The sequence below is a fragment of the Sminthopsis crassicaudata genome, chromosome 2 (genome assembly GCF_048593235.1).
Source record: "Sminthopsis crassicaudata isolate SCR6 chromosome 2, ASM4859323v1, whole genome shotgun sequence".
Taxonomy (NCBI): domain Eukaryota; kingdom Metazoa; phylum Chordata; class Mammalia; order Dasyuromorphia; family Dasyuridae; genus Sminthopsis; species Sminthopsis crassicaudata.
In genome coordinates this window covers 322,652,561-322,680,451 of record NC_133618.1, presented here as the reverse complement: position 1 = coordinate 322,680,451, position 27,891 = coordinate 322,652,561, and the positions used below count along the sequence as shown (strand labels likewise).

Here is a 27,891-nt window from a genome sequence, read left to right as displayed (position 1 = left end):
TTGGGGTTCCTGCCTCCCCTACTAATTCCACTTTAATTAATTATTCTTTTTGTTCATGTTTGACCCCTGCATTTTTAACCTATTTGTGAGATTGGTTTTCTCCAGGCTCCAAGCTATGAACTTCCAACTATTTGTTCACCCTGAATACCACTGGCTAACTGATTCTGACACCAAGGACCCCTTACTACTGAAGGCTGCTGCCACTATGTTGCCTCCTCTCCTCAGTCTGGACCCCACAGGGCAGAGGTAGCTCTATGCCCCTTATCAGCATGAAGCAGCTCTGTTAGATGAGACCTCCATCCCTTTGTTCCAAATGAATTTGAGGGTGACTACTTGAGGGGGGGAATGTATAGCTTCTGTGGAAATATAGTGGTGGTTTTGGGGTCCCAAAACTTTTGGGGGGCTTCTGTTCTAACAATAAGTAAGTAATCTTAAATCTTCTGGCATTGGAGTCTGCCTCAGGGACTTTCCACACTCCCAATCTAAGACCAACAATCTGATTCTGAATAGATCACTCCTCCAGATAGCTTCTGGCCTCAGGATAATCATATGAACCAAATTCCTGAGGCAATAGTGATAATCTTATCAGGATAACCAAATTCCACAGACCACTCCAGAGCTGTAGAATTAGCATGTCAATGATAGAAAGCTGCATACATGTGTCTCCTTGTTTCTGTTTCTCTGTTGAATTCTCAGAATTCAGTCCACTTGTAATAGTGTTACAATTACAATAAACTTTACCTCTTGGCTAAGGAGATGGGTTCAAGCCTGCTTATTCTTTTGAGATACCTTGCAACACACTTTTGTGACAGTTTGGGGTCCCCCTTCCCAACCTCAATTTTTGGAACTTCTATGGAAAAAGGAGGGAATGAAAGACAGAGCCAAGATGGTGGAATAAAGGCATGGACTCACCTGAGCTTTCCCCCAAACCTTTTCAAGTACATTTAAATAATGACTACAAACAAATTCCAAATCATCAAAACCCACAAAGAGATGGAGTGAAACAATTTTGCAGTCCAAGACAACTTGGAAGATCTGCAGGAAAAGTCTGTTGCATTAGGATGAGAGTGGAATACAATCCAGTACAGGCTGCACCAGCACAGTCCCAGCCCCAGCAAACCAGGAATAGGCCTCAGAGCAACTGAATCAGTAGCAGCAATGGAAATGTCTAGACTTTTCAGACCACAGACATCAAAGACAACTTAGAAAGTTGGATGGAAAGATTTGTCACACCTGGGTGAAAGTGGAGCACAGTCCAGCACAGGCCATGGCACCCCAGCTCAAACAACCTTGGGAGCTTCTGAATCAGTAGCAGTAGCAGTGGCTTTCAGAAATCTCAGTCCACAGATGGTAAGGGAGTCAAACAACTTGTCACAAGGAGATTACAGGGGTTCTCTTTGCTAGCACCGAGGTTGCTTTTTCCGATATTTGATTCCAAGTCCCAGTGTTGGGTGGTAGTCCCTGGTGGCAAGGAGGAGCACTAGCTCTCAGGGAACAGAGGGTAGGTGGAGTGATGGAAGGGAGTGCAGATTGGAGGAGGAAATAGGAAGAACAGAGTGAAAAGAGAGAATAGAATAAACAGAAGAGAAATAGAGTTAGCAAGAATAATTGTGAAAAAAATTTGAAGCAAGTTTCTCTGATAAAGGCCTTATTTTTAAAACATAGAGTACTGAGTCAAAAATATAAAAAATAAGAGCTATTCTCCAATTGATAAAATAATCAAAAGATAAGAACAGTTTCAGATGAAGTAATCACAACTATCTATAGTCATATGGAAAGGTGCTCTAACTCTATTGATTGGAGAAATGCAAATTAAAATAATTCTTAAGTACTACCACATGCCTATTATGTTGACTAATAGAACAAAAAAGAAAAATGATAAATATTGGAGTAGATAGATGTGAGGAAAATAAGGTATTAATGTACTTTTGATGGAGTTATAAACTGATCTAACCATTTTTTTTATCTCTTGGAATACCATCTCTTAAAATTCTTTTTTTATAGCACTAGCTGCCAATTCTTGTGTGATCTTGACCAAGGTTCCTTACCACCTGACCTGTTTCTAGTTGCTTGTGATAAATTGTTGTTTCACCTGAAAGCTCTGGATTTTTGGTTATAGTATTTCTGGGACTTTTCATCTTGTGAGAAAAGAGGCATTGTGGCCCTATAATTCTAGAGTTATAAGTTACCTTGACCAAATGTTCTGTACACATGTATCTCACTAATACTGCATTTTAAGTTATGCTTACTCTTCTTCCATGAGCACAATATGTTTTGGTGAGAAGCATAGATTGCGTGAAATATTAGTATTGTGTAAAATTTAACCAAAGTATGAACATTATATATTATGCTTTACTATCTTTATTCTTGGAAATCTATGGGAAAGGGATGCAAAAAAAAAAAAAAAAAAACTTTCTCGAGGATACAGCTTTTTCATTTACATTTTGAATCTTTCCTTTGAGATCTGAGAAGATAATAGTCAAAAGCTCTACATCATATTGATTAGCTTTCTTTTTCTAGTGGCATAATGCCTGGAAATATTCCTTTCTATGCATAGATTCCTCTTTGTACATTTCTAGACTATAATTAAATAGAAATTCTTGCATGGGCAGGGGGAGGAGTCAGAATTAATTTGCATTAAGAGGACAGTGGTGGCAGAAAAGTTATAGGTGAAATCAGTAACCATCACCCCAAGGAGGAGACAAACTGGAGATAAAACCTAGAAGGCAGATCCCAGAAGAAAGGTGTCACAAAGAACTGACCAAAGGAGTGAAAGTATAAATGAGGAAAGCCTAAAAGGGAAAGTAATGAGTAGCTAGAGAACAGTTTCTAGAAGGAAACTTGTGTCCCTTTCCCTCTTCACTCAATCTTAACATCCTCTGGGTAATTCTCCAGTTGACTTATCCTGCCCAATTTATTGGCATAAGGTATCAATGTAAATCTTAGTTTTATTATTCTTATGATTATCAATTCCCTAACCCTATACAGTCTATACCTAAGTATAATAGCTGTCCTAAATCCAATGCAAGAATGTCATCTTTCATGACAGAAAAAAAAAGATAATGGTAAATGTTGGAGGGAATGTGAGAAACCTGGGACACCAATGCATTTTTGGTAGAGTTGTAAACTCCATTCTGGAGAACAATTTGGTACTGTGCCTAAAGAATTTTCATACGATGTATGCCCTTATTCCAGCAGTGTCACTATTGGGTTTTTATCCCAAAGAGATTATAAAAGAGGAAAAAAGGATTCACAAGTGCAAAAATGTTTATAGAATTCTTTTTATGGTGGCAAGGAATTGGAAGTTGAGCAGATGCCCATCAATTGAGACATATAAATGCAATGGAATATTATTGTTCTATAAGAAATGATGATAATAAAATGTATTGTTGGGGGGAAAAAAGAAATGATGAGTAAGGTGATTTCAGAAATGCTAAGTGAAATGAGCAGAACCAAGAGAAAATTGTATATAGTAACTACAAAATTATGTGATGATAAGTTGTAATGGACTTGGCTCTTTTTAACAATGAGGTGGTTCAAGGCAATTCCAATAGATTTGTGAAGGGAAGTGCCATCCACATCCAGAGAGAGAACTATGGAAACTGAATGAGAATCAAAGAATAGTATTTTTTTATTTTTATTTTTTTGTTGTTTGCTTGTTTTCTTTTTTCTTTTGATCAGATTTTTCTTGTACAGCATGATGAATATGGAAATATGTTTAGAAGAATTGAACATATTTAACTTATATTGAGCTGTCTTGGGGAGAGAAGAAGACTGGAAGGAAGGAGAAAAATTTGGTATATAAAGTTTTGCAAGAATGAATGTTGAAAACTATCTTTGCATGTACTTGGAAAAATAAAATATTTTTTAAAAAGAGGATGTAATTTTCTTCCTGCTTGATTAGTCAACTATTTTAATTCAAGCTTGCTCATTACAGCAAAAACCTCAGTCTTACAATTATTGTTACTTAAAATGATTGCTTATAATTCAACTGTTATCATAAAAAAATCCCAGTGTAATTTATAATAATTATTCTTTAGTTTAAATAATACATACCTCAGAATTGGTATATAGTAGTTTTCTATATTTGCTGTCCATATTTATACTTTCATATAGCTAATGCCCTAGTTCAAGACTTTAAAACCTCTTTCCTAGATTATTATAATGAATAATTGATCAATCTCCTAATTGATCATTATGCTTTCATTTTCTTTCTTTTCCAGTATACTTACCACATAATTGCCAAAATAGTATTTCTGATATACACATTTTCATCTTGTTCTCACAATCTTCAGTGGTTTCCTATTACTTCTAAACAATACTCCTCTTCACCATCTGGCCCTACATTCCTTTTATTGAATCAAACAACAAATATTTCTTAACTAGTGTGTGTCAAGGACAGCATTAGGTGCTAGAGGCACCAGTATAGTGAGTGAAACAATTTCTTTTCATAAGTATCTTATATTCTTATAAAGGAAACACTAAAGATGTATATAAGTGTATGCTATACAGAATAAGTATAAAATGAGTAAATTGAAAGTAAATGCAAGATAGTTTGCATGGAAAGGCATTAGTAGCTGAGAAATCAAAGACTTCATGTTAACTTTTTGAGCTGTGTCTTAAGAGAAGAGAAGTTTTCTATCAAGCAGAGTGAGGAAGGAATATATTTTATACCTCAGGATTGGTTTGCAGTCCAGAAAGGGGGACAACTAGTCAAAAAATGCAGAGATAAGAATTGAAGTGTCCTGTGAACAAATAAAAGGCCAATTGGATTGTACTAAAGAGTATAGGAATAAGAGAAATGTAAACAGCTGGAGAGAGGTTGGAGCCAGGATATGGAGAGCATTAAAGGCTGTATGAAGGATTTTTTATTTGCTTCTAAAAGCAAAAGGAAGCCACTGGAGGCTGTTGAGTAGCTGAATGACGTTGCCTGGAATTAAGGGAAATTATTTTGGCAAAGTTATAGAAGATGAACTGAAGAGAAGAGAGACTTGAGACAAACAGATATACTGAGAAGCTGTTGTAATAATCTGAGTGAGTAGTGATGTAAATGCCTGAAATAACTTATGGTTGTACAAATAAAGAGAAGGGAATGGATATGAAAGATGTTCTTGAGGTAGAAATAGCAAATATAATAACTGACTGGATATATGGATTAAGAATGAGGAGCTGACAAAATAACAAAAAAAAAAAAAAACAACAAGAAAGAAACTAGCTAGGTTAATAGAATCCTAGAAAACCTAAATATGAGAAACCTCTGGAGAAAATTTAAGAGGAACAGAAGGAAATATACCTTTTTCTTGGCAGTATATGGCACTTACACAAAAATTGACCATATATTAGGGAATAAAAGCCTTGCAATCAAATGCAGAAAGGCAGAAATAGTATTTTTTTTCCTTTTCAGACCACAATACAATTAAAATTACATTCAATAAATGACCAGAGAAAGAGACACTAAAAACCAATTGGAAATTAAATAATCTAATTCTATAAAATGAGTTGGATCAACAGCAAATCACAGAAACAATCCATAATTTCTTCCAAGAGAATAACAATGATGAGACAACATACCAAAACTTATGGAATGCTCCCAAAACAGTTCTTAGGGGAAATTTTATATCTCGAAAGAGATACATGAGTAAAATAGAGAAAGAAGAGATCAATGAATTAGGCATGCAAGTAAAAAGGCTGGGAAAAAAAAAATTAAAAACCCCCAATTAAATACCAAATTAGAAATTCTGAGACTCAAAGGAGAGATTAATAAAATAGAAATTAACAAACTAATAAATAAAACTAAGAGTTGGTTTTATGAAAAAAAAAAAAAAACAACAACAAAATAGATAAACCTTTGGTTAATTTGATCACACACACACAAAAAAACAAATCACTAGCATTGAAAATGAAAAGGGTGGGCTTATCACCAATGGAAATAAATTAGAGCAATAATTAGGAGCTATTTTGCCAAACTCTGTGGCAGCAACTAAATAAAATAGATGAATATTTACAAAAATATACATTAACCAGGTTAATAGAAGAGGAAATAAATTATGTAGTCCCATTTTAGAAAATTGTTAGGTTCTTACTGAGTGCTAATGGGATAATGAGATATTAGGTTCTTACTAAGTGCTAAGTCGGTACTTAACAATTCTCTAGTTCCGGCCTTTACTGGAGTTTTACTTGTAAACTCCTGGAGGAGGAGCTTGCATGCTTAAGAGGAGCAAGTTCATTGGTTGAAGTAATTTTTCCCAGAAGCCCTTGCATTATCCCATGCCCATTCTCTGGGAGGATAAAAGAGGGCGGCACCCCGGAGATAGAGAGTCTCTGTTCTAGGTCAGAGTTAGAGCAGCTCTCTGGAGGAGAGAGAGTCTTGTCTGAACCAGACTTGAGGCGTCTCTCTGTCTCTCTCTGGCTCTCTGCAGGAAGGGAAGTCACTACTCTGGACCAGAGTTAACGGCAACTGTGTGGAGACCACGGTTCTCTACAGGAAGAAGAATCTGTCGGAGAGATTTGAGTTGACACAGCAGATCTCTTCCCAGAGAGCCACCTCAAGTCTGGTCCAGACAAGACTCTCTCTCCTCCAGAGAGCCGCTCTAACTCTGACCTAGAACAGAGACTCTCTATCTCTGGAGTGCCGCCCTCTTTTATCCTCCCAGAGAATGGGCGTGGGATAATGCAAGGGCTTCTGGGAAAAATTACTTCAACCAATGAACTTGCTCCTCCTAAGCATGCAAGCTCCTCCCCTAGGAGTTCACAAGTAAAACTCCCAGTAAAGGCCGGAACTAGAGAATTGTTAAGTACCGACTTAGCACTTAGTAAGAACCTAATATCTCATTATCTTATTAGCATTTAGTAAGAACCTAACAGAAAATGAAATTGAATAAGTTATTAATGAAATTTCTAAGAAAAAATTTTCAGGGCCAGATAGATTCACAAGTGAATTTTACCAAACATTTAAAGAATAATTATTTTCAGTACTATATAAACTATTTGGAAAAATAGGTAAAGAAAGAGTACTGCCAAATTCTTTCTATGACACAAATATCACATTGATATATAATCAGGAAGAGTCAATACAGAGAAAGAAAATCAATCTCTCTAATTGATGCAAAATTTTTAAATAAAATATTAGCAAAGAGGCAGCTAGGTGGCGCAGTGGATAGAGAACCAGCTCTAAAGTCAGGAGAACTTGAATTCAAATTTCACCTCAGACACTAAACACTTCCTAGCTTTGTGACCCTGGGCACATCACTTAACTCCAATTGCCTCAGCAAAAAAGAAAAAGAAAAAAACAAACAAAAAACCCCCAAACTACTAAAATATTATAAATTATAAATCATAAATCAGGATACTATACTATGACTAAATGGAATTTATACCAGGAATGCAGGGTTGATTCAATATCAGGAAAACTATTATCATAATCAACCATATCAACAACAAAGCCTACAGAAATCATATGATAATCTCAATAGATGCAGAAAAAGCTTTTGACAAAATATAGCTCCCATTCCTATTGGAAAAAAAAAAAACAACACTAGAGAGCATAGGGATAAAGGAAGCTTTCCTTAAAATAATAACCAGTATTTATCTATAACCTACAGCAAGCATTATTTGTAATGAAGGGAAGCTGGATGCATTTCCAATAAGATCGGAGTGAAACAAGGATGCCCATTATCACCACTATTATTTAGCATTGTACAAGAAATGTTGGCTTTAGCAATAAGAAAAAAAAAAAAGAATTAAGGAATTAGAATAAGCACTGGGGAGATAAAACTATCACTCTTTGCAGATGATATGATGATATACTTACAGAATCCTAGAAAATCATCCAAAAACCTACTGGAAACAACTCAGCTTTAGTAAAGTTGTAGGATATAAAATAAACCCATACAAATCATCAGCATTTCTATATATTACTAACAAAGCCGTGTGTGTGTGTGTGTGTGTGTGTGTGTGTGTGTGTGTGTGAGAGAGAGAGAGAGAGAGAGAGAGAGAGAGAGAGAGAGAGAGAGAGAGAGAGAGAGAGAGAGAGAGAGAGAGAAAGAGAGAGAAAGAGACAGAGACAGAGAGTGAGAGACAGAGACAGAGAGTGAGAGACAGAGACACAGAAAGAGCAACAGAGACAGACAGTAGAGTTAAAGCTTAGAACACAGCCTGCTGGAATAACCAAATTTATTTCATAGTAAATATTCTTTTTCATACTTCTCACTTTTCACTTTAACTGGAACATAAATTCCAGGCCTATTGCCTATTCCCTGAACTCAACATCAAAGGAATTTGAGAACTAACAGTATAGAATTTTTAGTTTAAAAAAATCCATACCCCCACCCAACTCTGAGAGAGATTTGAACTTTCACAATCTTTTGAACTTTTAAATTTGAGTCACTCCTGGGAGTTTTAAAAAAGTAAACAGAATGGGTAAGGGGAGGACAATGCAGCATATGGAGCAGACATACATATAACACAACACTATGGATTCCCTGAAGGCATCTTGCAGATGTTGCTCTGTAACTATGAAATAGATTTCAGATTAAAGCCTCAATTTGATGGAGCAAGGAACTTGAACAGATGTGAAAGGGTCCAAATGCCCCTTGAAAAAACACCTTTTTTTTTTTTTTTTTTCATTTCCTCAAAGTGCCCTCCTCAGGCTTGTTTCAGTCATTCTGTATATTTTTCTAGGTATCTAAAGCTATATCTTACCTTGATTTTCACTTCATATAAAAACTATGGTTAATTATAAGTTCTTATACTTCAAGAATTTATATACACACATATATACATTATTACATATTTAGGTATACACATATTTACATATTTATCTTTAACAAATATATGTATATATTATATATTATATTATGTATATATACATATATTTGTTAAATACATATGTGTACACACAGTCATTAAAAGAGGAAACCAGTAACTAATTCATCAAATTCACATGATTTAAAAAAAAAAAAAGGTCACAGGATCTTTTCCTAGTGGTCAGATTTCATTTCTAATCTGGGAGATTAAAGCTATATGCAATTTTTATTAATAATCTGCATTTTTTTTAAAAGATCCCCAGAGCAGCGAAGAGAAAACAATCAAATGGACACAAAGGTCACTTTTATCCTGATAGACTAAAATGAGTTTGTTGCAGCAGGATGTAGCTGCTAAGGATTTTTAAGCAGCCTCAGATGCAAAAGAGAATTATAGATTGGGAAAGGTTCTGGATGCAGCCAAACTTTACCCTCCACAGAGACACCTAGTGGTTACATTAGCCATCAATTTCCTCTCTGATCGTCCACCACAGAATTCCCTTTATTTACTAGTTTACTAAACCTGCTAAAAATAGGAAATAAAGTTGATCTAGTGTGATCTATTTTTGATGATGCCTTCTGGCTCTTTGTGACCACTATCCCTTCTAGAAGTTCATAAAGCATGTTTTAATGATGCATTCCAGAATTTCCCTAAAAATTGCAAGTCAATTTTGTTATTTAAATTGAAGATTATTCTTTGATCTGATATTTGTTATGTAGCATGATAAATGTGGAAATATGATTAGAATAATTATATGTGTTTAACTTATATTGAATTACTTGCTGTCTAGGGGAGGGAGGAAGAAAAATTTGGAGTACAAGAATTTTCAAGGGTTAATGTTGAAAACCATCTTTGCATGTATTAGAAAAATAAAAAAAATCTAATAATTATTATAATAATAGATTGAAGATTAGATTCTCTTCCCTTTTTTGAAAACTAGAACAATTTTTTTTCAATCTTCTGGTAATTATAATAGCTCCAATTTTGTTAGCTACTATGTTTCAAATATCAGTCACAATGGCTCATTGATTACATTTTTCAGGAAATAGTTCACTTGTGGCAAGTGACTTGAATTTGTCAAGGGCAACAAAGTGTTCTCCTACTAGCTTCTTACTTATTTGGAATATTTTTTTTGTCATTTTTTAAATTAATTTTTATAATTATAACATTTTCTTTGACAGTACATATGCATAGGTAATTTTTTTTTTTTTAACAACATTATCCCTTGTACTCCCTTCTGTTCTGAGTTTTTCCCCTCCTTCCCTCCACCCCCTCCCCTAGATGGCAGGCATTCCCATACAAATTTAATATCTTATAGTATATTCTAGGTACAATATATATGTGCAGAACCGAATTTTTCTGTTGTTGTTGTTGCAAAGGAAGAATTGTATTCTCAAGGTAAAAATAATCTGGGAAGAGAAACAAAACAAAACAAAACAAAACAAAAATCAATGCTCTCAGTTTATACTCATTTCCCAATGTTCCTTTTCTGGGTGTAGCTGATTCTGTCCATCATTGATCAATTGGAATTGGATTAGCTCTTCTCTATGTTGAAGATATCCACTTCCATCAGAACACATCCTCATACAGTATCATTGTTGAAATGTATAATGATCTCCTAGTTCTACTCATTTCACTCAGCATCAGTTGATATAAGTCTCTCGAAGCCTCTCTGTATTCCTCCAGTTGGTCATTTCTTACAGAACAATAATATTCCATAACATTCATATACCATAATTTACCCAACCATTCTCCAATTGATGGACATCCATTCATTTTCCAGTTTCTAGCCACTATGAAAAGGGCTGCCACAAACATTTTGGCACATACAGGTCCCTTTCCCTTCTTTAGTATTTCCTTGGGATATAAGCCCAGTAGTAGCACTGCTGGGTCAAAGGGTATGCACATTTTGATAACTTTTTGGGCATAATTCCAGATTGCTCTCCAGAATGGTTGGATTCTTTCACAACTCCACCAACAATGCATCAGTGTCCCAGTTTTCCCACAGCCCCTCCAACATTCATCGTTATTAGTTCCTGTCATCTTAGCCAATCTGACAGGTGTGTAATGATATCTCAGAGTTGTCTTAATTTGCATTTCTCTGATCAATAGTGATTTGGAACACTCTTTCATATGAGTGGAAATAGTTTTAATTTCATCATCTGAAAATTGTCTGTTCATATCCTTTGACCATTTATCAATTGGAGAATGGCTTGATTTCTTATAAATTAAAGTCAATTCTCTGTATATTTTGGAGATGAGGCCTTTATCAGAACCTTTAACTGTAAAAATGTTTTCCCAATTTGTTATTTCCCTTCTAATCTTGTTTGCATTAGTTTTGTTTGTGCAGAAACTTTTTAATTTAGCGTAATCAAAATTTTCTATTTTGTGATCAATAATGGTCTCTAGTTCTCCCTTGGACACAAACTCCTTCCTCCTCCACAAGTCTGAGAGGTAGACCATCCCATGTTCCTCCAATTTATTTATGATTTCGTTCTTTATGACTAAATCTTGGACCCATTTTGATCTTATTTTAGTATGTGGTGTTAAATGTGGGTCCATGCCTAGTTTCTGCCATACTAATTTCCAGTTTTCCCAGTAATTTTTGTCAAATAATGAATTCTTATCCCAAAATTTGGGATCTTTGGGTTTGTCAAACATTAGATTGCCATTTTTATTCACTATCTTGCCCTGTGAACCTAACCTATGCCACTGATCAACTAGTCTATTTCTTAGCCAATACCAAATGGTTTTGGTGACTGTTGCTTTATAATACAGTTCTAGATCAGGTACAGCTAGACCACCTTCATTTGAATTTTTTTCCATTACTTCCCTTGAAATTCTCGACCTTTTGTTGTTCCATATGAATTCTTTTATTTTTTCTAGGTCATTAAAATAGTTTCTTGGGAGTCTGATTGGTATAGCACTAAATAAATAGATTAGTTTAGGGAGTATTGTCATCTTAATTATATTTGCTCGGCCTATCCAAGAGCACTGAATGTCTTTCCAATTATTTAAATCTGACTTTATTTTTGTGGCAAGTGTTTTGTAATTTTGCTCATATAATTCCTGACTCTCCTTTGGTAGATATATTCCCAAATATTTTATACTATCGATCGTTATTTTGAATGAAATTTCTCTTTGTATCTCTTGCTGTTGGATTGTGTTGGTAATGTATAAAAATGCTGAGGATTTATGTGGATTTATTTTGTATCCTGCAACTTTGCTAAAACTCTGAATTATTTCTAATAGCTTTTTAGCAGAGTCTTTGGGGTTCTCTAAGTATACCATCATGTCATCTGCAAAGAGTGATAATTTGATTTCCTCTTTTCCTACTCTAATTCCTTGAATCTCTTTCTCGGCTCTTATTACCGAGGCTAGAGTTTCTAGTACTATATTGAATAGTAATGGTGATAGTGGGCAACCTTGTTTCACTCCTGATCTTACAGGGAAAGGTTCTAGTTTATTGCCATTACATATGATGTTTACTGAAGGTTTTAAATATATGCTCGTTATTATTTTAAGGAATAGTCCATTTATTCCTATACTCTCAAGAGTTTTTAGTAGGAATGGATGTTGGATTTTATCAAATGCTTTTTCTGCATCTATTGAGATGATCATATGGTTTTTATTAATTTGATTATTAATATGGTCAATTATACTAATAGTTTTCCTAATATTAAACCAGCCCTGCATTCCTGGTATAAATCCCACTTGGTCATAGTGTATTATCCTGGGGATGATTTTCTGAAGTCTTTTTGCTAATATCTTATTTAAGATTTTAGCATCAATGTTCATTAAGGAAATTGGTCTATAGTTTTCTTTCTCAGTTTTCAATCTACCTGGTTTAGGTATCAGTATCATGTCTGTGTCATAAAAGGAATTTGGTAGGACTCCTTCAATCCCTATTTTTTCAAATAGTTTATATAGCATTGGAGTTAGTTGTTCTTTAAATGTTTGGTAGAATTCACATGTAAATCCATCTGGTCCTGGGGATTTTTTCTTAGGAAGTTGGTTAATAGCTTGTTCTATTTCTTTTTCTGAGATGGGACTATTTAGGCAACTTACTTCTTCCTCTGTTAAATTGGGCAAGCTATATTTTTGAAGGTATTCTTCCATTTCATTTAAGTTATCGAATTGATTGGCATAAAGTTGAGCAAAGTAGCTCCTAACTATTGTTCTGATTTCCTCTTCATTAGTGGTGAGTTCTCCCTTTTCATTTACAAGACTAACAATTTGCTTTTTTTCCTTCCTTTTTAAAATCAGGTTTACTAAGGGTTTGTCTATTTTGTTGGTTTTTTCATAGAACCAACTCTTAGTTTTATTAATTAATTCAATAGTTTTTTTTACTTTCAATTTTATTAATCTCACCTTTTATTTTTTGAATTTCAAGTTTTGTGTTTGTCTGGGGGTTTTTAATTTGTTCCTTTTCTAGTAATTTTAATTGTAAGCCCAATTTGTTGGCCCTCTCTTTCTCTATTTTATGCAAGTAGGCTTGTAGAGATATAAAACTTCCCCTTATTACTGCTTTGGCTGTATCCCACACATTTTGGTATGATGTCTCATTATTGTCATTTTCTTGGGTGAAGTTATTAATTATGTCTATGATTTGCTGTTTTACCCAATCATTCTTTAGTATAAGATTATTTAGTTTCCAATATTTTTTGGTCTATCTTCCCCTGGCTTTTTGTTAAATGTAATTTTGATTGCATTGTGGTCTGAAAAGGATGCATTTACTATTTCTGCCTTACTGCATTTGATTTTGAGGTTTTTATGCCCTAGTATATGATCAATTTTTGTGTAGGTTCCATGAACTGCTGAGAAGAAAATATACTCCTTTCTGTCTCCATTTAGCTTTCACCAAAGATCTATCATATCAAACTTTTCTAGTATTCTATTTACCTCTTTGACTTCTTTCTTATTTATTTTGTGGTTTGATTTATCTAATTCTGAGAGTGCAAGGTTGAGATCTCCCACTATTATAGTTTTACTATCTATTTCTTCTTGCAGCTCTCTTAATTTCTATTTTAAGAATTTAGATGCCGGACCACTTGGTGCATATATGTTTAATATTGATACTGCTTCATTATTGATGCTACCCTTTAGCAGGATATAATGCCCTTCCTTATCTCTTTTAATTAGATCCATTTTTGTTTTTGCTTGATCTGAGATGAGGATGGCTACCCCCTGCTTTTTTGCCTTCACCTGAAGCATAGTAGATTCTGCTCCACCCTTTTACTTTTAGTTTGAATGTCTCACCCTGTTTCAGGTGTGTTTCCTGTAAACAACATATAGTAGGATTCTGACTTTTAATCCAGTCTGCTAACTGCTTCCTCTTTATGAGGCAGTTTGCCCCATTCACATTTATGGTTAAAATGACTAATTCTATATTGCTTGCCATCCTATTAACCCCTGCTTATACTTTTCCCCTTTCCTTCCCTCTTACCCCCTACCCAGTATTAAACTTGTGAACACCACTTGCTTTTCACAGCCCTCCCTTTTTAGTATCCCTCCCCCACTTTAAAGTTCCTCCCCTTATTTTACCCCCTTTCCTCACAATTTCTGTATTCCCTTCCCCTTAGCTTACTCCTTCCCTCTCACTTTTCAATGAAATGGAAGAAGTTTCACCATAAATTGAATATTTCTATTGATACACACTATGTTCATCTCCCTCCTTTCTTTCTCTCAGATATAATAGGTTACCTTTGCCTCTTCATGAGATGTAGTACCATCACTTTACACTTTTTTATGATATAATTTTCTTTCCACCTCTAGTTTCTAGGACAAATTATACATATGTTCTTTACATATTTTTATGGCAGAAGTATAGTTCTCAAGATTTCTTTTTACCTTTTTAGAAATCTCTTGAGTTTTGTATTTGAAGATCAAACCTTTTATGTAGGTCTGGTTTTTTCATCAAGAATAGATGGAATTCATTTATTTCGTTAAATGTCCATCTTCTTCCCTGGAAAATGATGCTCATTCTTGCTGGGTAAGTTATTCTTGGCTACATACCAAGTTCCTTTTGGAATATCATATTCCAGGCCCTTCGTTCTTTTAATGTAGACGCTGCTAGATCCTGGGTTATCCTTATTGTGGCTCCTCCATATCTGAATTGATTTTTTCTAGCAGCTTCCAATATTTTTTCCTTTGTCTGATGATTCTTGAACTTGGCCACTGTATTTCTTGGCGATTTGATTTTAGGGTCCCTTTCAGTAGGTGATCAATGAATTTTTTCAATGTCTATTTTACCCTCTGTTTCCAAAACGTCTGAGCAGTTCTCTTTGATAATTTCCTCGAAAATAGTGTCCAAGCTCTTTTTTTCTTCACATTTTTCAGGGAGTCCAATTATTCTCAAATTGTCTCTCCTGGATCTGTTTTCCAGGTCTGTTGTCTTTCTAGTAAGGTACTTGACATTCTTTTCAATTGTTTCATTTCTCTGGTTTTCCTTGACTACCTCTTGGTTTCTCCTTGAGTCATTCATTTCTACTTGTTCGAGTCTAATTTTCAATGATGTATTTTCTTCACTCACTTTTTTTATATCTTTTTGTAATTGTCTAATTGTGTTTTTATCTTCTATGCAATTTTTTTTCCATTTTATCCATTTTATTTTTTAGAGAGCTGATTTCTTTATCCAGCTCACTAATCCTGTTTTCCTTGGAGTTGTTTACCTTTTCCAGCTCACTAATCTTGTTTCTCAATGATTTGATTTCTTTATCCACTCTGTCTTTAAATGCGTGGGATGACTTCTCCAGGCTCTCTTGCCAAGCTTCCCATTTCTCTTCTAGCTCTCTTGTGAGAGCCTTTTTGATTTTCTCTATGAGATTCTTTTGTATTGAGAAGCAGCTCATATCCCCCTTAGGGGATTCCTCTGGGGACAGTCTGTTTTTAGTCTCCTCAATATTTGAAGTCTGCTCTCTCTCCATACAGAAGCTGTCAACGGTTAGAGCCCTTTTGAATTTTTTGTTCATTTTGTCAAGAGCGGAATGGAAGAAAACAAATTAACAAGAGAAGCAATTGGTCTGTTTTTTTTTGGGGGGGGGCTGGATGGTGTTAATGGGCTTCCTCTACAGACTGGAGGTAGAGCAGCAGAGAGCCACTAACAGAACATTGATGGCTGTGCTGCGTCTGTGTTCTGAGGCTCTGAGAAGGCACTGAGTCAGTCCAAGTGGGGGTTGGGAGTAGCCGGTTCCGAGATATGCTAGCTTTCCTGGGTTTTAATCTTCACCTCCGGTGTTTACACCCACTCTGCTGCTCCTGGCTTGCTGCCAAGACAGAGTATCCACACTGGGGTAAAAGTCTTTTTGCAGAAACAGCAGAGATCACACCCCTCCCCCTTGGGTCTGAGCTGTGTGAGCTGTCTGTCTCGCTCTGGCTGCCTGCCCTCAGTCTGTGCCCAGTCTGTTCAACCCTCCCCCGAGCAAACACAGACCTTCTCTGGCGAATTTCAAGGATGGCTTCTCTTGGTGATTATTTGTGGGTTTCTTTTCTGGTCAAGCATTAACTCTGAGGCTTGTCATGAAGTAAGTTCTGAGAGAAGACGAGGAGCTCAAGCAGCTGTCTGCCTCCATGCTGCCATCTTGGCCGGAAGTCTCCAGTATCTTTGTCACTTATCTGGAATATTAACCCTCTTTTAGTAATTTTTGTTTTGTTTAGCGTTGGGCCTGTCTTTTTAAAAGGCCAGAAGCATTGCTTTAGTATTTCATCCCTTTTGTATATTCTAAGTCAAGGTAGTTTTTAAAAATAGAATTCAAGATTTTTTGTTTTCTTATTCTGAAAGTCAACAAAACATACCCCATAGGTAATATTTAAGTTTATAATTCTAAATCATTCCAAAGAATTCTACAAAGAATGAAGTGCCAAATTGTTATTGCCATAAATATAGTGAAATGCCTTTCTCGATTGGTTTTATAGAATCATTTCCTATCCTAATATACATCATTTTCTTTAAAGTCTCATCAAAAGTTTAATGAATCTGGATTAAAACACACACACACACACACACACACCCCTTTTGACTAGTTCTTTAGCATATAGCATAATAGATTTAAGAGCTGATGGGAAATCTGAGGTCATCTAAACTAATCTTCTCAGTTTTGTAGATGAGAAAACAGAAGTCCAGATGAGTGAGGTGATTCACCAGTGGTCACATAAATAGTACATTCATTATCTAAAAGGTGGGCCATCTAATTCCACATACATTTAACACTTAACATATATTTACATTGTTTGCTTAACTGTTCACTTTTCACAGTACCATTGTCACTTTAATCTCACAAAACTCTAGTCTTATTTCCTAGCAGTTAAACATCAAAAGCATTTCTTAAGCACCTATGATTTGCAAGCATTGTGCTAGATGTTAAGGACCTGGTAAGTTACAAAGCAAACCTATTTCTCCCCTTCTTCCCCCTCTCCCCCCAAAAAAGCCAATTCTACAGATACTGGTACACATTAGGGACTTTTAAAAAGTGCTTATTGAATGAATTAGGAGAATCCTCAAGCTCAAGAAGCCTACTTTATACTGGGGCAATAATGTCAGATAAAAAAAATAAGGTTATTTGAGGAGAGAGTATTAGCAACTGGGAATGGGAAAGAAAATTAAGAAAGGCTTCTTTTAGAAGGTCACACCTGTGCTGAACATTGAGAAAAACTAGAGATTTAAAAAAATATAAAAACTTAAATAAGAAGGTAGGGCATTCCAGAAATGGGAGGGGAGGGGGAATCTGTTTTTTTTTTTTTTTCTTAAGTGTTTTTTAAGTGGGTGGATAGAAATGGACAGAATTGAGGGGATCCATGGATAGATTTTCAAAAGAATTGTAAACATGGATAGGAAAAAAAGGCAACTTTATTTTTACTAACCTTTGGGTTTCTTTTGTAATTCTATGTAAAATATTTTGTGCATTTCAAAACATTATTCTGAGAAGGGGTCCATAGTCATCACCAAATTGTATGATGATACAAAAAAAAAAAAAAAGAAAGAAAAAGAAAAAAAGAAACCTCAAGCCTCCATCAATATGCAAGATTATCATCTGAGAATCATTTAGTCAGCCAACCTAAAGTACTTTTTTAGGAAAAACTATTTATTAAGACAACAAGAACAACTAGATGGCAGCTAGATGGCTCAATTATTAGATTTTAGGCCATGGAGTCAAGAGGATCTGAATTCAAATGTAACCTCAGACACTTAATAACTCTGTGACTCTGGAGAAGCCATTTAATTCTATTAGCCTAGTTTCCTCATCTAAAATGTACTAAAGAAGAAAATTGATAAATCACTCCAGTACTTTTGCCAATAAGACCTCAAATGGAGCTATGAATAGCTGAACATAACTAATCAAATAGATAACAGCAGCAGGAAGGACAATTGGTACAAAACATCTATCCAAAAGTCTATGATACAGTCTTCCCCAAGTACCTACAGAGTCCAGGGGTAATTGGAATAAAATATAGAAAACATGTGGTATGGGGTAAAGCTCCTGGTTGCTGTACATGTTTTTGTCCTATTTATGAGAAGCTCAAGAAGTTCCCTTACGTAGGGTGAATTTGTCCTGTCTGTCCTTTTCTCCAATGCAGACGTTGCTGTCAGTAGATCTAGGAATATTACTAAGATACAAATAAGAGAATGGAAAATCCAACATCATTCAACCATTCACCAAATTCACAAAGACATCCTCAGTTAAAAGTGTGTAAGGAGGGAATGATATTTGGCTGAGACTAGATAGAGCTGAGGCCTCTTCTTCTCCTACTATTCCTTCCCTACTCTCTGAGAATTTATTGGAATACTCTCCTGGCTAAGCACTTGCTGGAATTCTCTGATTCTGCTAGCTCAGTGTTTTTATAGGACCCAGAAGGCATAATGAAATCCTTAGCCATTTGGAATAGACTTTCTATTTGGTATCCTTTCACTTCAGCAAATGGCTTTCAAAGACTTTTCAAACATAGCTTCAGACTTTTGATTGAATCATCCATAAATTCATGTGAGGAAATCTAGCAGAGGTAGAAGGCATGGTGGTGAACATTTGGGTAAAGTTCAAACTGTAGTAATATAATCATTATTGTTACTGGGGTAAACTATAGACTGATTAGATAGAAAGAGGAAATAGATGAGAACTTTAGGAAACAATTCACAAATCTCATTTCTACACATGGCCAGAGCTCACTTATCTATTAGTATGTTCTCTCTCTACCCGGAATAAAACAGTTAATGATTTGTCTTGCCTTATCATTTCATTCTTCAAAAACTTGAACAACTTGGGAACTGCTGTTCTAGGTCTGATTCTTTTTAAAAAATATGATTCCAACAAGAAAGAATTTAAAAAACTATGGGAACTTTATATGGAATTTATATGGAAAAAAAAAAGAAAGAGAAGAAAAGAAAAGAAAAGAAAAAGACAGCCAAGGCATATTGACATATGCCATATATTTTATGAGAACAGATTTCAAGGGGTTTCACATAGAAATAATAAGTTATCATAAACTAAAATTCTACAAAGTAAGTAAGTCCATTTGGGATGAGAAGTCTTAAAAATGAAAGAATCCCAGTCATGAAGAAGAAAAAGAATTGTCAAAGGATTGCACAATGAACTCATCAAGAAATTTATATTTTAAAAAGGCATCTACAGACAAAGAAATAAAGACAGATAATAGAGGATAAATATAGGAGTGTGGCATGATTCTATTGTAGTATTGTCAAGAATGAAAAAAATTCAGAATGAGCTGGAATTGTTGAGGAAAAGAAAATGAAAAGGCTTTGATTCTTATAAAAATATATCCATATTAGGGACAGAATTGTTTCTTGGAGTAGATGGTTAGATGAGAAGAACGATGAGAAGACAGAATTGCTTGGCTATTATTGTGGGGGTTTTTTCTGCAAAGTAAAATGATCTGTAATAGAAAAATAGAAAAATGGCAACAAGAAATTTATAACTAATATAATCAGGGAAGTATCAGCATCCTTTTTATACTTTTAGAGGATATTTAAAGTATGGAAGAAACCAATTTATACTCTGTGTTTTAGACAAAATCTGTCAAAGGCAAATGAGAACATTTTGTCTGACCCAAGAAACTTCAAACCTCCATTTTTATAGTAATTTTTAAACAAACAATGAAATTTTGCAACAAAGCAAAATCAAGATGCATAATATACAATTTTTGATTTACCAAACAGAACAATGATTTGTCAATTCTGGCTGACCCTCAAAGAAATTTTTTTCCCTATCTGTCTTCACTCTTTCAAAGTTCAAGAGTCACAAATGAGCAGTTATCTATCTTATAAACCATTTAATCTGGTCTCCAGGGAATATAAATCTTTCTCTGAAATCTTCTTTTCAAGTATGACTGATTAGGTCTTTGATTCAAGAGAAAGCAAGCACCTGAAGTCAGGACACTAATAGCAATCCTTAATATTTTATGACAAAAACAACTGAGAATTGAAGTTTCTACACCAGGCCAGATAAACTATATCCATTGTCAGAATCTTTTGAATATAATTGCTGAGCCACAATCAGTTATCCTGAAGAATAAAAAAGATAGCACAGGATTAAAATAGGGAAAGCATTGTTTTGATTTTTAAAAAAAGAGTTTGACTTTATTATTAGTGAAATTCTAGTATGTATTATTAAGCTGGTTAGTATATGTCTAGAAATGGAAGCAGTGTTCATAAAGAATCAGTTCAACAAACTAACCTCATTTCTTTCTATTTTTTCCCCCAGGGCTACTTAATTGATAATCAAAGGAATACTGACAATAAAAATTAATATTTTAACAAAGCATTTGACAAAGTCTTGTGAAAAAGATTGGCTAGACAGTATAATCAAGGGGATCTGGAATTGGATGAATGTTTACAGTGAAATTAGTGGTACATTTTCAACTTGGAAGTTGAGTTTTAGGGGAGTGTTTCAGGGATCTATGCATACTTGTCTCCATGCTGTTTCATGCTTTTATCAATGATTTGAGCAAATACTATTAATATTTGACATGTTCCTCAAGTTTATAGGATAAACTATTTAATAAATTGAATGAGTGAATGATCAAAAAAAGATGTAGGCTAAAACTACTATGATGAAATCTAATTTGGATGAATATAAAATTCTTACATTTAGATTAAAACAAATCAGCTTCATAAGTAGAGATGTGGGAAATATTGTAAGGGAGAAATTTTTCAAAAAAAAAATATCTTGGAGAATTTTAATTGACTATAGGCTGATAAATGAAGATTCCAGATTTGGAATATATCTATATTCTAGTGTGATGTGGATGAGCGTCTACCACATGCCTAGATCGCCTAAATTGATATGCTTTGACAGCATCTCTTTTTTGTTTTTTTGCTGAGGCATTTGGGATTAAGTGACTTGCCCTGAGTCACACAACTAGTGAGTGTTAAGTGTCAGAGACCAGATTTGAACTGAGGTCCTTCTGACTTCAGGGCTGGTGCTCTATCCACTGTGCCACCTAGCTGCCCCCCCTTTTTCTTTTTCTTTTTTTTTTTTAAGCATCTCTTAAGGGTTAAGAGGAAGGGTTAAGAGACTGTTTCCAGAAGAATCATGATGCTGCATGAATAGGGAGATACCTAGTCAACTAGGGTAGGATGGTGTTAAGAATGCTGGTCCAGGAATTAGGAACACTTGAGTTCAAATGAGGCCTCAGATATTTACAAGTTTGCTGACCTCAGGCAAGTCAATTAACTTCAGTTAACTTGTTTGCCTCAGTTCCCTCAGCTGTGAAATGGGGATTAATAAATCCAGGATTGTTGTGAGAATCAAATGAGATGATATTTGTAAAGTACTTAGCACAATGCTTGGCACATAGTGGGTATATTATATATAAATGCTAATTAATAGTATTATTATTATTGTCTGAGCAGATATTAAGGAATAGGCTCTATTACTGGATATGGAATCATTCAAGAAGGCCTTCCAGCATCACGTGGGAGAACTCAGTGACTAGTGAAAGGAATAGTATCTTTCACCTTTTAAATTTAAAATGTCCAGAGTGCTACCAGGGAGCTTGGAAGTTTAGTCAGTGCAGCAATGATTCCCTGAGGCATGAGGAGAATAAAGTGTCCATCATCCATTCTTTTCAATTTATGTTTCATGGCAACACTGCATCAATACCTTGAAGAACTGAGTGTTTTTGGAAAGTGAGACTTCTGGAAGTTTCTTAGCCCAAGGGCATTTATGCCACATCTGGACATGAACTTGTTGGGACCAATTCTATGTTGAAACTGAGCTGGGAACTGATCCACTCCCTTCTTCCCAGACTAAGGTAAGTCAGGAGGGGGTTATGACCTCAGAGCATTGGGAGAAAATATTTTTACATTTGTTTTTGCTATATCTTTGAAGTAAATACTCCTATGTTAAAAACTATCCCACGTTATATGGTTAAATGGAACTGGGCTGCTATTTGCTAGGTCCCTAAAATAAAGGGAACAAAGTTGGTGGGGGCTGTAGCCTATGGGAAAGAATGGAGATACCTACAAGTCTCTCTTAGTAACTTAGAACAGGGTTTCTTAAACTTTTCCCACTTGCACCCCCTTTTTTGCCCAAGAAATTTTTATGTAACCTGGAATATATAGGTATATAAAAATAGGAATACACATCAAATGTTTATCAATAATAAATCATAATTTCATGATTCCAACATTCAGTTACAAGATCCCATATGGAATAGCGACCCACAATTTAAGAAACTGGGGCCTAGAACACTGAGTTGGCATAAATAGTCTGCCTAGCCCTAAGAAATGGAGCCAGAGCTTACATTATGCCTTAAATTAAATAAAGCATTTATTAATCAATTACTTTGTGTTAGGCACTATTCTGGGAATACAAATACTGTACAAGCAAAAAGAAAGTTTTTGCTTCGAGGGGCTTGCATTCAAAAAAGTGAAGAAAATATACAATAGAGGGTTAAAAATCTGGGGTAAAGGGGAAGATACAAGCTAAAAAGGTTGGAGATTCAGGAGCTGAGCAGTCTTCAAAGTGGGCATAGCCTGAGTGCTATTAATTGGAGGTTCTGGGGAGTAATTCATTAACTAATTAAAAGAGGATGCCTCGTGGGTAGAGGCATGTTTAGCAAGAAAACATGTCTGTGATGGAGGTGGAAAATCTAGAGTCAGGAGCTCAGTTAGGTTATGAGTTAGCATGGTTGTCATAGGTACTTTGTCAAATAGAGGGTTTGGAGAGCAACCCATGTTGTTTATGCAATCAATGTTGGTGTGGTGCTTTGGGAAGAGGTTTCTTTCAGAGTTTTATCTCTTATATAGGTCTTCACGAAAAAAGTAGCAGTCCAATTTAGGGATGTGTTGTATACTAAACAACAAATGTGTTGTTTTGGTATAGATTGAAAGAGATAATCTTTCAAGTACTCTCCAGGTCTGAATTTTTTTTTTTTTTTAACAACTTTAAGGACATTATCTCACTCTGTGTATGTATATATGTTTATGTATGTATGTATGTATGTTTATGATAGATATTTCATTACTAGATGTTTCTGTTTGGACTTGATTCCATTGTGTGGTGAAAAAGCAATAAACTACAACTTAAGATCTCGATTCTCTTTCTAATTTTGCTATTTTTTGGTAATGTGTTAATTTCTCTGAATCTCAGTTTACTCATTTGTCAGCCCTGCTTTCCTCACAGGATTGTGATAAGGATAATATGTGAGGAAGTACTTGTATAAGCACAACACAAACATCAAGCATTATTGATATTTTATGTATTTACAAAAAGTAAAAAGGAGCATGCTATAAGATGATACTGCAATACATTTTTGAACTGCAATTTGAAACCGTGTTTTTAGAAGTATGAACCAATATACTTTGTCATATTAAGTTATGCGTCAAGAACTTAAAATTTCTGAATAAATTAAAATCTCAGCACTGAACTTGAAAAATAATCATGGTTTAACCAGAGAAAACACAAGAGGGCAATCTTGCACAACAATAGTATGTTTGAAGAAACAAACAAAAAAACCCCTCTAAATCAAATGAGCTTAGTATTTAATAGAACAAAAAATAGTTGAGGCATTGATAGTATTTATGTTTTGTTACACATTTTGATAATATAATAGTTTATAAAGAATAACTATCTAATGCTCAATGATAATATCAATTCAAATTGCATGGATTTTAGATATATTTCTTTTATCTTAGAAAGAAATGGCTTTATCTTCCTTTTGTATCCCTGATGAGCTGCCTGTTTTTCAGTGCACAAAGGTTAGGCATATCTGAAATAAAAGTAAATAAATCTGACACAGAAGAGATTCCTTAAATCTTGCCTAATGCTGAGTAGATTTTATTTTAGAGAATTATACAGAAGGGTAAACTGAAAAGAGAAGAGTCATGGTCTACTGATCAGGAGACTCTTAGACCTTAATCCTTAATCTTTAACCAGACCTTCATTTCCCGGCAATTAAGTGGAACCGTGCTTTCAACTGGCTGACTATGCCCTCAAAATTGAGAGCAAAGAGAAATGGCAGATTTAGTTCAATTACAAGTACATCTTTGTACCTATACATTTTTAAGGAATTATTATTTCATAGACAAATCAAAGCCAAAAATGCAACAGATTCTATGTTTGGGATAACTATCTACTCTTTTTCTACCTAAAAAAAAAAAAATTATTTTAAGATCATTAGGAATACAATACCATATTAAATTAGAAAGCAATTTCAGAAATAAATTGTTTCTTATTCTTTCTCTTCTGGGTCATCTTTGCAAATAATGATCTATTAATTTCAGCAAATGTGCACTCAGAAATAGCAGTTCATTCATGTCAATATGATATTGTCTGTAATCTGGGTAGTCCTATCTCCAGGTAGTCTAGGTTTAAGATTAGAACACAATGAGATTCTCACCTAGTCATAAAATGCAAAAACTTTGTTTACAGAAGAATTTGAAAGGATAAAATTCCTACTTAAATTAAACAAACAAAAAATTATTCCCCTCCAACCCCCATCAATTCTTTGTACTCTACTGAGAAAGTATCTCAGATGGGAATTCTGAAAAAATTTCAGACAACTACACTCACAATAGATAATATTTTATGCCTCAAGCAGTAAGGAAACCAAACCAAGGTATATTTTCAGAATGGCCTCTCCCCTCCACAATAAAGGAAAATCAACCTAGCCAGCATAAAGCAAGGTCCATTATTATCACTGGGAGTTACTTTATAACTGTTTTTGTGGAATCAAACCTCAGATGAACACAAAAAAGCCTATTTTATAATGTAGGACTGCTGCTACCCCTGGTAATAGTCTAACATAATCACATCATCTAAGAACTAAAAAATAAGTCATAGCTATATACCACCTCTAATCTATTAGATTTAATTTAAAAAAATTCCCAATCATAAAAAACTTTAGTTAAAACAATTAAATAATTAGAAATATTTTCTTTTAAAGATGCTGCTTTAGAGCTACTTTCAAAAGAAACAAATGCCATAGGTGCACTTTGTGCCATTCTCACTAATCCCTAACAATTCCTTCATTCTAATAACTAATTCTAATTTACCTTTAATCCTAATTTCATAGTCCACAGTCCTTTCTGATGGTTTGTCCTCAACATCTGGACTAGCCTGGGGTCAAAGCACCCTAGTTGGCTCATTTTTGATTTTCTCCTACTGCTTAGAACTTCAATTGTTGCCATGGAGAACAAGAAGGATGGCAACAATAAGAATCTTCTAGTGTATAAATGAATTCAGAAGAATCAGAAAAGCAAGATCAGTTAAATGTGGTCAGGAATTTAAAACATACATAAAACCAAAATCCTTTTTTATTTTCCTGTAGAATAACTAAGTCCAGCAAATTGAAGTAACTCTTGGTTAGGCAGTACTCAACTACTACAGGCTAAGTTCACTTCTCATTAGTCTCCTTGGATATTGTGATCCTCCTGACTTTGATCTCTCTTCCTTTAAATAAACCTTATCCATTATGGTATATGAATGTTATGGAATATTATTGTTCTGTAAGAAATGACCAACAGGAGGATTTCAGAAAGGCCTGGAGAGACTTACATGAACTGATGCTGAGTGAAATGAGCAGAACCAGGAGATCATTATACACTTCCACAATGATACTGTATGAGGATGTATTCTGATGGAAGTGGATATCTTCAACATAGAGAAGAGCTAATCCAATTCCAATTGATCAATGATGGACAGAATCAGCTACACCCAGAAAAGGAACACTGAGAAATGAGTGTAAACTGTGAGCATTTTTTGTTTTTGTTTTTCTTCCCAGATTATTTTTACCTTCAGTATACAATTCTTCCTTTGCAACAACAACAAAATTCAGTTCTGCACATATATATTGTACCTAGGATATACTATAAGATATTTAATATGTATGGGAATGCCTGCCATCTAGGGGAGGGGGTGGAGGGAAGGAGGGGAAAAATTCAGAACAGAAGGGAGTACAAGGGATAATGTTGTAAAAAAAATTACCTATACATATGTACTGTCAAAAAATGTTATAATTATAAAATTAATTAAAAATAAATAAATAAATAAATATCCCTTATCCTGCTCATTTACTTTCATGGTCCATATTTCCAGCCATTGATTTTGACTTCCTTCTACAACCTTTCTGGGTTCTATCAATGAAAGAACCCTCCTACTACTATCTTCCATCTCTCCAACAATCAATGCCCTGAGATCCTTCCAGTCATTGATGTTGGTGAGCACTGGTCCCAAGGAAGGAAGGCTATACTCTTGCTGACTATTTTCCATTTGTATAGCCATGTGTTATCTATAATCTGTTAATAACTAATATTTTAAAAACACTTTCTTAAACCTGAAAGACTTATGTGAAGTGAACAGAACCAAGGGAGCATTATACACATTTACAACAAGATTATGTGATGATCAACTGTGATGGACTTGTTTCTTCTCAATAATGTAGTGATTCAAGAAAATTCCAATGGACTTGGGATGGAAAATGCCAATCACATCCAGAGAGAGAACTTTGGAGACTGAATATGGATTGAAGCATAGTATTTTCACTTTTTGATTGTTTTTTCTTCCTCACGGATTTTTCCCTTTTGTCTGATTTTTCTCACACAACATAACAAATATGGGAATATATATTTTTAAAAACCCACTTTCTTTACAATAATTCTTTAAGACAGGTAGTGTGACCATTTTTTGCCCTATTTTACAGGTAAGAAAACTGAGTAGATGACTAAATTAGTTATATAACTAATAATTTTCCATCTAACTAATAATTTTCAGGACTGAGAAACAAAATTGATGATGATGATGATGATGATATCTGTGATCTCTTTGTAGCATCATACTTCTCCCTAGTTAGTTATTTAAATTTATTATGAAAAATGTTACTTTTGCATTTTCTTTTTATATAACTCAAGCACCCTAGTCCAAATTTCTTCTTTTACAAAAAGAGAAATCTACCTATTTTACCTGTCTCAAAGATTGCTGTGATTATCAAATAAGGTATATGTAAAAAGGCTTTGTAATTATAAAGCAACAAAATAGTAGTAGTAGCAATAATATAAGAACTAGTATCCACATACTATTTATTTTGTGCAAGGTATTGTGTTAAGTTACCCTTTACAAATATTATTCCATTTGGTTCTCACAACAACTCTGAGAGATAGGTACTAATATTATCCCCATTTTACTATTCAGGAAATTGGGTTAATTGAAGTTAATTAAGTGACTTGTTCAAGATCAAGCAGGTAAGTATCTGAGATCAGATTTGAACCCAGTTCTTTCTGACTCCAGACAAAGTGTCTTTAATAATAAAAATAATAGATTCCATTATTATCACAATTTTACAGATGAGGAAACTGAGGAAGATAGAAGCAGAATGATTTGTTTCGGATTACATAGCTAAAAAGTGTCTGAGATATGGTTTGAACTTGAATCTTCCTGATGCAATCCCAATGTTTTTATAAGCAATATCCTATTTCTCTGCATAAAGGAATAGCTGTATGATTTCCCTGAGAATAAACCTTCCCCTCATGCTGTTCCCTTCAACAACTGACAGTAAAAGTCTACTTTATTATATATTTTCCCTCCTAATATTTATTTAACATCTTAATCTAGAACAAGAACTTGATTTATGTATATAACA

The 27,891-nt window shown here is 34.5% G+C and overlaps 1 long non-coding RNA gene across 1 annotated transcript in view; it reads right to left on the bottom strand.

Moving 5' to 3' along the window:
* LOC141556304 (uncharacterized) overlaps positions 1-25,410 on the bottom strand; it is a 35,827-nt gene extending 10,417 nt beyond the window's left edge. The window contains exon 1 of the long non-coding RNA XR_012486487.1: positions 25,310-25,410. This is a non-coding gene — a long non-coding RNA (uncharacterized LOC141556304). The remainder of the gene's footprint in view (positions 1-25,309) is intronic.
* Positions 25,411-27,891: the final 2,481 nt, after the last annotated feature.